The sequence below is a fragment of the Cupressus sempervirens genome, chromosome 4 (assembly GCF_028749045.1).
Source record: "Cupressus sempervirens isolate cs-2001-9-10 chromosome 4, ASM2874904v1, whole genome shotgun sequence".
Taxonomy (NCBI): domain Eukaryota; kingdom Viridiplantae; phylum Streptophyta; class Pinopsida; order Cupressales; family Cupressaceae; genus Cupressus; species Cupressus sempervirens.
In genome coordinates, this window is record NC_143121.1 from 587,630,921 (window position 1) to 587,646,253 (window position 15,333).

A 15,333-nucleotide genomic window follows, 5' to 3' on the forward strand; every position below is an offset into this window, starting at 1 on the left:
GTTTCCAAATTATTGAGCTCCAAACCCAAATGAATATAGGACTTAAAGGTACATAGATGGTTCCTGAGCCAAGCCTTACTATGGTCTTCTATGAGCCCTCTCCACCTAAGAAGAAAATAGATATTGACTTCCATTTTTAACCATTCTTGAAAAAATATATCATTCTCTAGGGAAAATGGCTAGTTCAAAAGGCCCAGGTAGATGTGCGGTGTAAATTTCTGGTAGAGGGATCATAAGTTTCTCATCTATACTTAGAATAGCTTCGTTAAGACTAACACACCAAACTAGATTGAAAAAATGAAGCAAAGTCTAATCATTTCTCACTTATCTACTTTGGCTCTGGCCAAACAACCTATAAAGGAACCTCCAATGTTGCTATTGGTTCTCTAGGAGAAATCATAGTTTAAAATACCTTCCCCTAGGATATGACTCACAACAATCCTAGTCATGTTCTCCATAGGGTTTAAAAGTCAATTCCATCTTCTTGGTTCACATTACCTCTAAATTCCATGGTCTGCACCTCCAAGGCATGGAATAAACTAATATTGGTTTCCATGCTCAGATTGTCACTACACTAGATTGAAAGAGAAGGGATACAAATTTGAATACAAATAGAATACTAGCAATCTTCAAGTGAAGGATCTAGAAGAACCTCGAATATTTGACATCATCTGCTAATGCCACCTACATGGAACTAAATCATAATGGTATATGATGATGCCTAGTGTCATGAAATGATGGAAAAATTAGGGAAGTAATAAAGAGGATACAGATGTTTGAGATGAAAATTATAAAAATGCATCCTAGAGAATGACTAGATCTAGTGATAAATAATCTAATAGTATTCAAAAATGTGCTCCCATATTGATTTGTTGAATTCCACTCATATTTGAAAGAACTATTATCTTAATTTTTGTTATTTTAAATTAGAAATACCTTTTATATTCTTATTTTAAAATTATATTTTTAAGTCTATCAGCATTTTGAAAGGTCGTTACCTATTTTTCTCCATGTTCCCTTATGTTTGCTACAGGAAGTCAATGTTTACAAGTTATATATATATATATATATATATATATATATATATATATATATATATATATATATATATATATATATATATATATATATATATATATATATATATATATATATATATATATATATATATATACATATATATAGATTTATATATATATACATATATATATATATATCTACATATATATATATATGTATATATAATACATATACATATATATGTATATGTATATATATTATACATACATATATATATATATATATATATAGATATATATACATATACAAATATATATATATATGTATACATATACATATATATGTATATATTATATATATATATACATACATATATATATATACATACATACATACATATATATACATACATACATACATAGCTACATACATAAATATATACATACATACATACATACATACATACATGTATGTATGTATGTATATGTATGTATATATATATACTAAGATATGAATGTATGCATATATATTTAAAATTTATGGAGCTATTATATTTGTTTACATATCCTTATTATCTGAATTTTCCATTAGGGCTAATTTAGCTAATAGGACTTAAAGTTTCATTATCCAATTTTGTTTAAAGCTATTATTTATTTTTCAATTAGTTTACTTACAACTAAATATGAATAAATTTTAAATATTTAAGAAATTATTGTTTTAATTACTAATCATTATGGATTAAAATATTTTTGCCATCAACACCCTTGTTTGCTAGTTGATCTACCTTTTTGTTATCCTCCTAGAAGATATAGAGAATCTAAATATCTACGAAGTGGTCTAGACTATTTATTACTTCTTCTAGTTTTGAGTTTAAGACCCACTTAGGCATCTTCCTTTTCCTAATGGCATTTAGAACAATCTGTGAATCTCATTCAATAATAAGTTTTGGTAAACCTAGATTTAGACAAATTTGGAGAGCTTCTTGTAGAGCTTCTAGTTTAGCAAGGTTGTTAGTGGTTTTTCCTATGGATTTAACCCTTTTGGAACTAGAATCATTATTAATGATACATCTGATTCTAGTGGTACTAGGATTTCCTCTTGCAGCTCCATCAAGGTTTAATTTGGTCCACACATTTTATGGTGGGATTCATCTACATTTGTCCCTTCCCTCTTTGTTCTTCTTTTTATAAATAAGCAGAGGATTATTTAGGTTTTTTCAATTATTTTTCGTTAATCCATCCTAGAATAAAAATGATCCTTCCTCTTTTTAGGTTTTCCTCAAGTGAGCATTTAAAGTTTCAACTATACATGCCTCAATTTTTTTATTAATCTCATCTATCTTCATATCCTTGTCATAGAATTTTCTTATGTTCCTTTCTTTCCACACCTCCAACACAAGGATAGATGGAAAAATATTCCATAATTTTCTATATATACTTTTACTACTATCTATTGGCTAGCATTTAAGAAACTTATCTAGGGATTCTAGCATGGGGGTGGTCCAACCTAGTATATGTTTGAGCCATTCCCAAGAGTATTGTGTATATGGGCATCTATATAAGATATGATCAGTATTTTCATTGTCTTGCTTACATGGCACACATCTTGATGGTCCCTCAATACCTATCTTACTAATTCTATCAATATTTAAGATCCTATTTTGAGATGTCATCCACAAAAAGAAACTTGTCTTTGGTAGATAGTGTAGAAGTTGAGAAAACCAACTTCACAGATCACCAAGAACACCTACATGCAAATATCTTGCAATGAAGAGAAACTAGAGAACGAAAAAGTAGAGCTTGGAAAGTCTCAAAAATGTGAGAGCAAAAATGTATTCCAAGTTATGAAAAATGAAAAGTATAAAGGTTCAACATTAAAGGTGTACAAAACCCTAAAGGGAAAGAAAACTAGGTTTGCACAATATAATTAATATAAAATATTAATTATATGCACCTAAGAGAGCTTAAGTAACTAGAGTAATAAAAAATTTAATTAACTAAATCAAAATAATTTAATTAATAAGCGTAACAAAACAATTACTCTAACACCCCCTTTAAGTGAAGCTTAAGAGGAAGCTAACCTAGTAAAGCTATGAAAGCATGAAAAATGGGTCCTGAAAACAAGGCCTAATCAAGTACCCAAAATAAGGAAATCTCTATAAATTGGAGACAAAGGAGAAAACATAATGGGAAAAACCCCTCTCCAAAAAGAGATAGAATGAACATGCTGAAAAAACATGAAGGAAGGCTTCAAGAAGACCCCCCAAGGACAACTTTTGAAACCCCAAGAATAGACCTCAACTAAAGATAGCAAGGAGATGCAAATGAATTGGTGAAGATGTCAACAACCTGTACATTAGTGGAAATGTACTACAAAGAGAGAACACTATCCTAGATCAGATGATGAATGAAATGCATATGAAGCTCAATGTGTTTAGTGTATTGATGCTCCACCAGGTTGCAGGAAATATGAATAACACTCTGATTATTGCACCACAGAATAGTGGCATGATCATGAGGAATACCAAAATTAATCATTAGTTTCCAAAGCCATAAAATCTCCTAACTAGCAAGCACCGATGCTTGATACTCAACCTCTATAGATGAAAGTGTGTGAGCATTCTACTTCTCACATCACCATGTGATAGGACCAAAGACAAGACAAAAAACAAAGCCAGAAGTAGACTTTCGATCATCAACATCACCAATCCAATCTAAGTCAGTGTAGAAAATAATGTGAAGAGTCCCTACTATCTAATGAATGCTATACATCAATGTGCACTAAATTTATCTCAAAATAAGCTTGGCAGCTTGCCAATGACTCTCATGAGGATCATCTGAGAACTAAAAGACAAGACCCACTACAAAGTAGAGATCAGGATGAGTGTGTGACAAGTACAACAAGTTTCCAACCAACTACTAATATAATGTAGGATCCACTGAAGGAAAAGGGTAGGAGGTAGACAAGGTGACACCTAGCTGGAAAGGTGTTGGAGCAGGTTTGCAATCAAGCATGTCAAAGCGTTGAAGCATGTCAAGAGCATACTTGTGTTGATAAACAAAAATGCTAGTAGAGGACTAAACAATTGGAGGACCAAGAAAATAGTGTAGCAAACCTAGATTAGTCATCTCAAGCTGGTCCATCAATGCTCTCTAGATAGCCATAATCATAGAGGATGAGCTAATTGTGAGAAGAAGATCATCCGACAAAGATCAAAACCTTGGCCTCAAGATGCTGAATGTAGACTCTAGAAAGCAGAAAAGATTCCATCTTCTCATACCAAGCTCGAGGAGCTTGTTTGAGACCATATAATGAGCGTCAGAGTCTGCAAACCAAGGAGTAATTTCGCATAAATCACTGAGGCTACTCAATGTAAATATCCTTAGTAAGATCATTTTGCAAGAATGTACTCTTCACATCCATCTGAAAAATGGCCCATCCCTGTGAAGCTATGAGGGATAAGAAAAGGCAAATAGAGTTCATCTTGGTGATTGGGGAAAATGTCTTAGTGTAATCAATACCCTCAACCTATGAAAACCCCTTTGCAACAAGATGGGCCTTGTGCTTACCAATGGAACCATTGGTAGCATACTTAGCACGATACAACCATTTGCATTGCACTAACTTTCTTCCCTTAGGAAGAGAACAAAGATCCTAGGTATGATTCTTCATCAAAGAAGAATACTCCTCCTCCATTGCACTATCCCACATAGGATGTCTTGTCGCTACTACAAAAGTTTGAGGATCATCACAAATAGCATGACTGAGAAGACTAGAACCTGTAGTAAGTGAATAGGTGTGATGGGAATTGGTAGGGTCACCAGCTTGAGATCCTCCAGCCTCAACTATAGCTCGATCCCATTTAGGCATCTAGGGAGGATCCTACGATGGAGATAAATAGAGATCAACATGATCATCATCCTCATCATCTGGAAAAGAGAGTGGAAAGGATGAGGGAGTAGTGGTAAGTAAAGTAGACTCTAGAGACATGGTATCTACTATAGGAAGGTGCTCATCAAACAGGACATCCTGTTGAAATGGGACCTCTTGAGAATTAGGATCAAACAACCTGTAGGCCTTAACATCCTCATAGTAGCCAAAAAAAAATTAGCCATTGGCTCTTTTTCTCCATGGCTCCCCTCTAAGAATATATTGTAGATGCCCATGTTTCACTACCAAAAACTCAGAATGAAGATACATCAGGCTTGACATGAGACTAAGCCTCCTCAAGAATCATATTTTGAACTACCTTGCGAGGCATCTAATTCTGAATATAGTTGGCACAATTGACTACCTATGCCCAAAAACACAAATCTATTGACCTAGACTAAATCATACAATTAGCCATCTCATGAAGGGTTCTATGCTTTTTTTTAGCCACACAATTATACTAAGGGGTATAAGGCACTGGAAACTGATGCTGAAGACCATATTCAGAGAAAAAATCCTTGAAAGTTTGGTTCACATACTCTCCCTAATTATCTATGCATATCCATCGAATAGAAAGACCAGACTGCTTCTCAAAAAATTTCTTAAGAACTTGAAATGAATCAAAGACATCAGACTTGTACTTCAAAAAGTACACCCATGTACATCTGGAGAAGTCATCAATGAAAGTAAGCACATATCTGGCACCTAAAAAAGTAGGAGTGGGAAATGACATGAGGTCACAATGAATCAAATCTAATGGTGCTAAAACATGAGTGGCTTGTCCATGTGGAAAAGGATCCCTATGTTGTTTTCCAAGTGCACAACCCTGGCAAACACCATATGCACAAGAAATTTGGGGAAGCCCAAGAACAAGTGCTTGTGTGCTCATCTGCTGAAGATATTTGTAATTGACAAGGCCAAAATTCTCATTCCAAAGTCTTCTTACTAAATTTTCATGTGCTACAAGATAAGAACTTGTGTTGCAAGAGGACTCAAATCCATCAAAATTGTAGAGGTGAGATGTAGAGTCAAAACTCCTAATAGCCACAATCATCTCGAGATCAAGTAAACCTCAAATAATGACATCATGTGGTGAGAACTCAATTGTCTTACCAGATCCAAAGTGGTAAATCTAATAAATGGACAATAGGTTTGTTGATATGTCAGGGACAAAAAGTAAATCTTGAAAGGAAACCCTCGCTAATGCAATAGAACCGGAACCCATGACCGAAAGATGTAATGAGTTTCCAATAGCAATCTATGAGGTAGCACAAGGAGCAAGTGATGTGATGAACTACTAAGTGTTTTTCATATGGGCTCCTAAGTGTTTCCAATACCAAGTAGGCCCAGAAGTCATAGCTCCTATAGTAAGAGTGTGACCTTTCCATACAGGGAGGAATGCAGACTTAGGAGCTGAAATGTGATGCTCCTACATGGCTTCCTCTAAAGCCTCCAAATGTTTCCAACACCTAGAAATGGGATGTCCATCCTTTTCACTAAAGTTGTAGGTCTCAGTTGATTTCTTCTTTTCCTTGGAGGTAGACTCAATAGACTTTGAAGTAGATTTACCCTTAGAAGGGTTAGCTAGAGGTTTGGTATCTATTTTTGGTGTATCTTTTTATGGTTTAGCTTTTTGTTTTCATTTCCCCTAAGAAGTTTGCACATTCAATGCTTGGCTAGAAGAGCCAAAGGCATCCAACTATTGGATCTTAGCTTTTTCTCATGCCAACTAATCACAAAATGTCTCAAAAGAAGGCATCTAATGTTTGATACCCAAGGCATCCATAGTGGAGTAGAAAGTGGAAGAAAAGATCTAATACTATCCTCACAACTTTGAGAGTATTAAAAAAATACACTCATCATCTATTTTGTTTTTGCCACATCCTTGCAAGACTATATACAGAGATTTGAACTTCATCAAGAAGTATTCAATGGTGGGGAAGCTGGTCAATGAAAAAGAAGTTAACTCTGCATCAATATGTAATGCTCGAAACTCATTCATTGTGCCAAACAAGTTGTAGAACTTGGTCTAAATAGCCTGAGGAGTGGCCAAACCATCCAAGCAAAACAATACACTATCTAAGATGTTCAGTGCAATCAATCCCATGGATTCATCCATTTTTTTTTTGAGCTAAAGAACCTCAAAGGGGTGCTATAGAATAGGTTGGTTCTTATTCAGATAGGACCATAGACCTTGTGACATGAGAAGCCTAGTCATTTGTGCTTTCCAGGTGTGATAGTTGTATGGTATGAGCCGAGTCATAGAAGGATCTGACATTGAGAGGAAGAAGTAGATGGAAGTAGAAGGGTCTTATTCTAAATTAAATTATAGAAAAAAAAATACCCCCCGACCCCCCCCTGCCCACAAAACATAATGATATCCCTAAAATACCAAAGAAACCAACTATAGAAGGCCTAAAAACTAAGAAAAGAACTTGGAATTCAGATGCAAAGAAGAGAAATGCCAAAATTGGAAGCTCCAACAAACCTAGAATCAAACAAATCTAGCACTATTGTCTCTATCTCTGAGTTAGCTTTCCAGCACTTCTTTTGTATTAAAAAAATATGTTTGTATGCTCAAGTTATGGGTAAAAAACCAACTGTAGGTCCAAAAGAGGAGCTCAATGGAAAAATAAAAACATGAGAAAAAATTTGATGACCATATGACTATCAAATGGATGTCACCAAAAAAAAATCCAACAGCTGATTTGCTAATGTAAGTAGCCAAAATTTGAAATCACTATAGCAAAAAATGATGTCAGTAGGGGTTCCCAAGGTGATGATTTCAGCCGGTATGATGATGATGTGGCTATAGAAAAAGTTGACGTCAGCTAGTATGATGATGCTGTTAGACTGGAAGATGCTGACATAGGCCACTAGAAATTGATGTCAGTGGCAAGTGATAGGGTAGTGGGCTGGAGTCGAGAAAACTAGTAGAGGTGGTGGGCTGGTTGTGGCGTTGCTGGCAATGTTGAGCTATGGTGGCTAAGAATTGGTAGACCCACGACAACACCGTGGCTGTGGGGCCTACAGAGTGATGCATGGGTAGCATCGTAGTGGCACCACAATGGTTACTTGGCTAAGTATCTGCGGTGTGCCCTTTTGAATTTTTTTTACTTTTTAAATTTTTTTCACGAAAAATTGTCTCCATACGACCTGTAAGGGTGGGGGTAAAAAAATTTCCAAGATGCTCAGAAGACAAAAATGATAAGTTTATTATGTTTCTTGACTACAAATGGCCTTTCAAATCTAATGGCGGTATGTTTTTTGGCCCAAAGTGCCCCAAAAAATTGCCCATTTTCCCTTTTGGAGGAAAAAACCCTAAAAAAGTTGGAGTTTTTGTCTCTAAATCATGTCTTCAAGAATCTTTAGACGAGGAAGCAATAGGTCCACTCTAATACCATGTAGAAGTTGAGAAAACCAACTTCATAGATCACCAAGAAGACCTACATGCAAATATCCTGTAATGAAGAGAAACTAGAGAATGGAAAAGTAGAGCTTGGAAAGTCTCAACAATGTGAGAGCAAAAATGTATTCTGAGTTATGAAAAACAAAAAGGTTCAACCTTAAAGGTGAAAAAAAACCCTAAAGGGAAAGAAAACTAAGTTTGCGCAATATAATTAATATTAAATATTAATTATATGCACCTAAGAGAGCTTAAGTAACTAGAGTATTAAAAAATTTAATTAACTAAATCAAAATGATTTAATTAATAAGCATAACAAAAATGACTCTAATAGACAAGACAAATCCTAGCAAAGTTTAAGTAGGATATTCACTTCTTCCCATCTTTGGGAATGAGTTATAACTTTATATCTATTTTCAACACTATAACTACCATCTTTTGATGCTACCCAATTGAGTTTTCCAATTCTCTCTAATTACACTTATTTTCCTATCCTAAATTATTTTTTTATATGCCCTTTTTGTTGTTGGTTCCACATCTATATTCTCCATAGATTTCCATTCCCATCTTGTAATTCTATTAATAACTCTTTTAGTTTTATAATTACTGACCTTACACCCCTAGAGCTTAACTAATTCCTCTTTGATGCTAGCTAGGATCCCCATGATATCTACTAAGGAATAACCATCCTAAGAATCCTCCCAAAAGAGAACTTCATCACCATTTCCAACATCCCATGTGAGATATTTACTAAAAAGGGATCTTCTTTTCACTATAAAGTTCCAACTTTCAGATCCTTTAGGGAGGGTCCTCATTCTAATGATGAAATAGGGATCATCTTTGTTAAGGTATTTGTTATACATTAATTTAGCCCATTTATGTTCCCTTTCTACAAAAAGACACCAAGTAAGTTTAGCCCCTAATGCTTCATTTTGCCAGCTTAAGTTTTTGATACCTAAGCCTCCTAATTCCTTTGGCTTCCATACATTATCTCATTTTATGAGAGCCAATTTTTTATTATCATCAAAGTCATTCCAAGAGAAGCTTCTAAGTTTTGCCTCAAGCTTCTTATTGATGTGTTTAGATAAAGGTAGCCAAGAAAGAGGGTATGTTGGAAGAGCAAAAATCACTTCTGTGATCTTGGTAACTTTACCAGCTTTTGTAAGCCATTTATCTTTCTTACCTTCTATTCTAGCATCCATTATATCAAGAATACTATGCCAATACTTGTTAGTTTTACTACCTTTTTCTAACTCTATTCCTAATTATTTACATGGGAACGCACCTTTTTTATGTCCCATAATATTACAAATCTTATTTTCAATTTCAAGTTTGGTGTTAATGAAAAAGATTTCAGATTTTATAGTATTCAATCTTTGATTGGAAGCTTCCATTATTGGAAATATAACCAATCAGTCAAATAAGGTGAGATATGTGGTTGTCATTTATGGAAACATATGTTTTGTAGTATAGTTATGATTATTTGTGAAGGAAAATTGTCTAAGTATTGGACAATGTTACATTAACATGATGAGATTTATTGATAGCAAAATATTCCCTTGGATTATTCTCTTGCACAATTAACCATAGATGCATGACATCATTCTGATGATGCATACCAGTGTCCATGTTCATATGAGTAACCAAGTTCAAGTTATGAAGTAAATACCAATACCGTTACTTCATAGTATAGAGTTGTACAACTCAAAGAATTGTTTCAATTATTAAATCTTGATGAGCTTACTCTAACGATGATATGTGAGCTAACTAAGGAAGAATTTATTAATATGATTGATATAAATAAAGAACTTTAATTGCAAAGTTAGAAGGCTATGCAAAGTTATGATGTCTGATACAAAGTAATGTTATGTGATATGATAATGCAAGACATAATGAAAATTAATAAATACATAGCTACTCCTTATATGAAGAACTGACAATCAAAGGAATTGCAAAGTACAACAAGTGATCCAATTTTGTATGTATATCTATTCTCTTGAAGAACTTATTTTATAGTTGCATGTTAGGGCAGTGGGCTTCTCTTGCACACATTTGCATATGATCCACCAACTCCTAATAGGATTGAAGCAACTTCTAATAGGGTTGAGGTTTCTAATGAGGCCTAGTCTCCTAATAGGGACTTCAGGCACTATTAATTATTTATAGACTCCTAAAAGGGTCAATATCCTTAACTAGATTCTTTACATAGTGAATCATCTTGTGGGATTCATCCCTAGCGGGGTTTTCCCTTGGCCAGGTTTTTCGTAGTTAACAAAATATGGTGTTATAAGCTCTCTTTATGTATGATTGTTGATACTATTCTATATTATTGGTTTACTTTCTTATTCATGTGGAAAAGCAATTAATAATATCTAGTTGTAGGAAAAAAGATTAAAAATATTGATCCATCCCACCTCTCAGTATTATCTATTTCTAACAATTGGTATCAAAGCTTGATTATTTTGAAGAGGCTTAATACGTTGAATAAAATCCTCATCAATATGGAATAGTTGAACAAGAATATTAAAGAAGCTCTTGAGAAAATTAATCTCCTGACTGATGAAAGAGATGGTCTAAAGGATAGATATGAAGATGCAAAAGTTTGTTTTGGTAAACTAAAAGACAAGATTGGTAACCTAAAGCATAAAGGACCTAGTAAAAAGGCTAGTGATGATGATATTGAAGATCTAAAGAAATAAAATGAGATCTTGAAAGATGAATTAAAAATAGTAGAACTTAAGCTAAGTCTTAATAAAAAGGGAGGAAAAATGATTCTGAAGTAAAAGTTGAAGATGTAGATCTAAGATCTTAGCTAAGCAAGGTAACATCTAAATTAGTATCTATCAAATTGGAACATGTAGAATTAGAAAAGTACACTACTATTGTGAAAGGTGAACTGGTGCAAACTAATTAGTGAATTGAAAGGTTGTATACCAATAGTGAAAATATTGATGAACAAATGTTAGTACAAAGACCTAGTTATGATAAGATAGGACTTGGATTCTTTCGTGGAAAATCCACAAAGAAGTCTATTGAGAGAAAAGAACCTGATCTGTATCATGTCAAGAAGTATTTAAACATTAACAAATCTAATGATAAAGAGAATGTTGTTTACTATAAGAAATCTAAGGAATCTAATAAAATTGGGAAAAGTAGAGAATTAAAGGAATCCCATGTTGAAAGCATTACATGCAATAAACTTGAACATATTGGAGAGGATTGCAAAGGTAAGCCTTTTAAACCTATTTCAAATTTTTATTGTCATAATTGTCATAATTGATCAAACAAGTTTTCTGGTATTTCAAATTGGGATGGAAGTGAGTGCACAATGAAAACTATCACTCAAGTTTACTGAAAATAATCAAGGACAATGACATTGATAGAATGATAAAATCATTCCAAAGAAAAATGAAGAAGAGGTGTAGGATACCACCTACACTGATAAAGAATTATAAGGATGAACTATGTTTCATGGTAGAAATAGATATCACATGCACGAAGACAGTAGTTCCTTGAGTAATGTTCATTGACACTATGGGCTATGAAATGAGTGCAAAATTAATTAAAGCCTATGCACAAATAATTCAACACTTTGAAGTAGATTTTTAATGCCCTAGATGGGTTACATTTACTAAAAAGATGAAAGAGGTCCAAAAAAATGTAATGGACAAAGACATGAAAAAGAAAGTAGACAAAGTAATTGATTCTATCTTAAAAGAATTAGTGATGAAAAGAAAGGGATTTGAATAAGTGAAAGGGATAGCCTTGGAGATGAAGGCCAATGGGAAAATTGAAGTATTGACCCCTACATGTATTACAATGGTCAGACCTTCTAAAGAGGTCGTAGTTGCATAGACAAGTGCGCAATCACTTGCAGTACCATATGAAGGAGTTACATAGCAACAACCTTGAAGGAATCCAAAGAAAATAAAGGAACCATCAGTACCAAGGAAGTCCACCAAGTTTGAGAAAACTAAACCCTCTTCTAAGAAGAGAGACAAGCAAAAAACAAGTGGACAAAGTAAGAGGAGAAGAACCTTGCAAATCAGTTCTATAGAATCTGAAGAAGAGATTGGTGATAAATCAATAGAGCCAACACATTCGGAAGGAAAGACTTCAGTAGGAAGAAAAGCATGGAAGCCAAAGGTAGAAAAGCTCAATATGAAAATTATTAATGACAAAAACTTTGTGCAATTAAATAAGTATTATGATTTTTATAGTAATATGGATATGAGATAGGTAGAAAATGTTGTAATTAGAAATATGATTATGAAACATTAAAGGTTTGATAGCATAAAAGGTTAAATACCTAAAGATTTGTATAATATACTAAGAAATAGAAAAAGTAGACTAATTGAGGAGGATAAACAAATAAGGATGAATACATGGTGAAAAAATTATGTATAGTAAATAATGAGGAAGAGTTAAAGGAAATTCTGAAAGGAATAGCATCATTGTTGAGGACAAAAAGAGATCCATTCTTCTTATGGGAGGAAATTATGAAGAAGTGAATATGGAAACTCAAAAGGAAATAGTTACATACATTTTTACTATGTCCAAGGAGACTAAGAAGAGTGCGTAAATAGAGGAGACAAGCCCTACTATGGTAGCAGTGAGTCCTTCTAATAGTTCTGAGAAACTGGTAGAAACCTCAAATCCAAGATATTCACCACACATTACCATTGATAATGAATCTATGCAAGTAAATAACACCAATATAATAGTGGATAGAAATGAGGACCCAATTAAAGATTTTGGCTCTAGCATTGTTGGAAATATTGTTGATTATAGTAGCTTAACTGATGAGGAGAGAGAATAAGAGCAAAAGAAATATGATGTACCTTCTAAGAAGAAAATTGAATGTATGCCAACTAGCACTAAGGTAGCTACTAAAAGTGCACCTATAGCTATAGTAATAGTAAAGCCACCTTCACAAGCAATAGTGGTCACTACACCAGTAGTACAATTAGATGACAAAGATGAAGCACAAAACCTTATATCTTCTTTAAGTAAATTCCTTGAAAAGAAGAAATTAGTTAAGTCTATTGAGAAGACTTCAATTTTAATTTTGGAAAGGTTAGAGAAGACTATAAGTATTATGGATACATCTTTAGATATTCAAAAGAGAGTGGAAATTGTGTGCAAAACTTTTGACAATCAGTTCATAATGCTTACCAATATTGCTACGATAAAAGCACAAACTAAGCATGATGCTAATCTTCTTAACAATATGTGTACAAATATAATAAATGATATTGAAAAACTAAATATATGCATAAGGTATTGAGGTAGAGTATGGAAGAAGGAAAACATATATATGCTAAGTGGAACTTGGCATACCCTCACCCTTCCAGTTTTGATGAGCAAATCAAAGAGAAGATAATTGAACTTCAAATGCTCATAGATAACTTTTTGAAACATAATCAAAAGTTATAAACTTTTGAGCATACAATGCGAGAAATTCATGATAACATTGGGGATATACAAGTAGAAAAGCAGAAAGCTCTAAAAAGAAATACTTTTTTGAGGGACCATTTATCCCTATAGATTACATTGTTACAAAATTAGTTGGAGGAATGCTTGGTAGCTAAGACCTCATATGATAAGTTTATGGCTATAGACTTGAATGCAACAAATTTAGCTGCATATGCTCTATTTGTGCTAATAAATGTTTCTAATGCATTCAATGATAGTTGGAACAAACACCTTGTATAGTTGAAGACTAACTTTAGTGATTGTCTCTCCATGTTTTGATGTAGTTTTTACATTTTGACAAGATAAAATTTTTATTTTCCTTTATTAATACCTTTTCCATTGATGTCAAAGCAAGAGAAATAAGGAAAATTGTAATTGTAAGTCATATAGTTGTATTTTGAAGTATAGTAGTAAGCTTTGCTTCAAGAAAGATTTATAATTAGAGTGATAAGGGATATAATCATTTTTTTGATATAATATAAGACATACTTTGTTGTTTTGTGTATGTTATTTACTTTGATTGGTATGACAACATTTTTTTGGGAACTTAGCCAATTTTTTGAAAATATTGCCATCAATGCTAAAGGGGGAGATTATTGTTAGTCTGACCAATCAGCCAAATAAGGCGAGATATGTGGTTGTCATTTATGGAAACATATGTTTTATAGTATAGTTATGATTATTTTTAGAGGAAAATTGTCTAATTATTGGACAATGTTACATCAGCATGATGAGATTTATTGATACTGGAAGATTCCCTTGGATTATTCTCTTGTGCAGTTAACCATAGATGCATGATGTCATTTTGATGATGCATACCAGTGTACATGTCCGTACGAGCAACCGAGTTCAATTTATGAAGGAAATACTAACGTAGTTAGTTCACAATGTAGAATAGACAAATTCAGCAAATTTAGTTGTACAACTCAAAAAATTGTTTTAATTATTAAATCTTGATGAGCCAACTCTAGGGATGATATGTTAACCAACTAAAGAAGAATTTATTAATATGATTGACATAAAAAAATAACTTTAGTTGTGAAATTAGAAAGCTATGCAAAGTTATGATGTGTGATGTGAATTAATGATATCTGATATGATAATGCGAGATATAATGCAAATTGATATATGCACAACTACTCTTTGTATGAACAACTAACAATCATAGGAATTGTGAAACAAAGAAAGCGATCTAGTATTGTATGTATATCTATTCTCTTGAAGAACCTATTGTGTAATTGCATGTTACGATAGTGGTCTCTTCTTGCACACATTTGTATATGATCCACCAACTCCTAACAGGGTTGAAGCAACTCCTAATAGGGTTGAGGCTTCTAATAAGGCCTAGTCTCCAAATAGGGACTGGAGACACTGTTCATTCTTCAAAGAATCCTAATAGGGTCAATATTCTTAACCAAATTCTTTATATACTGAATCATCTTGTGGGTTTCATCGCCACTAAGGTTTTCCTTAGGCCATCGTTTCCCTAGTTAACAAAATAT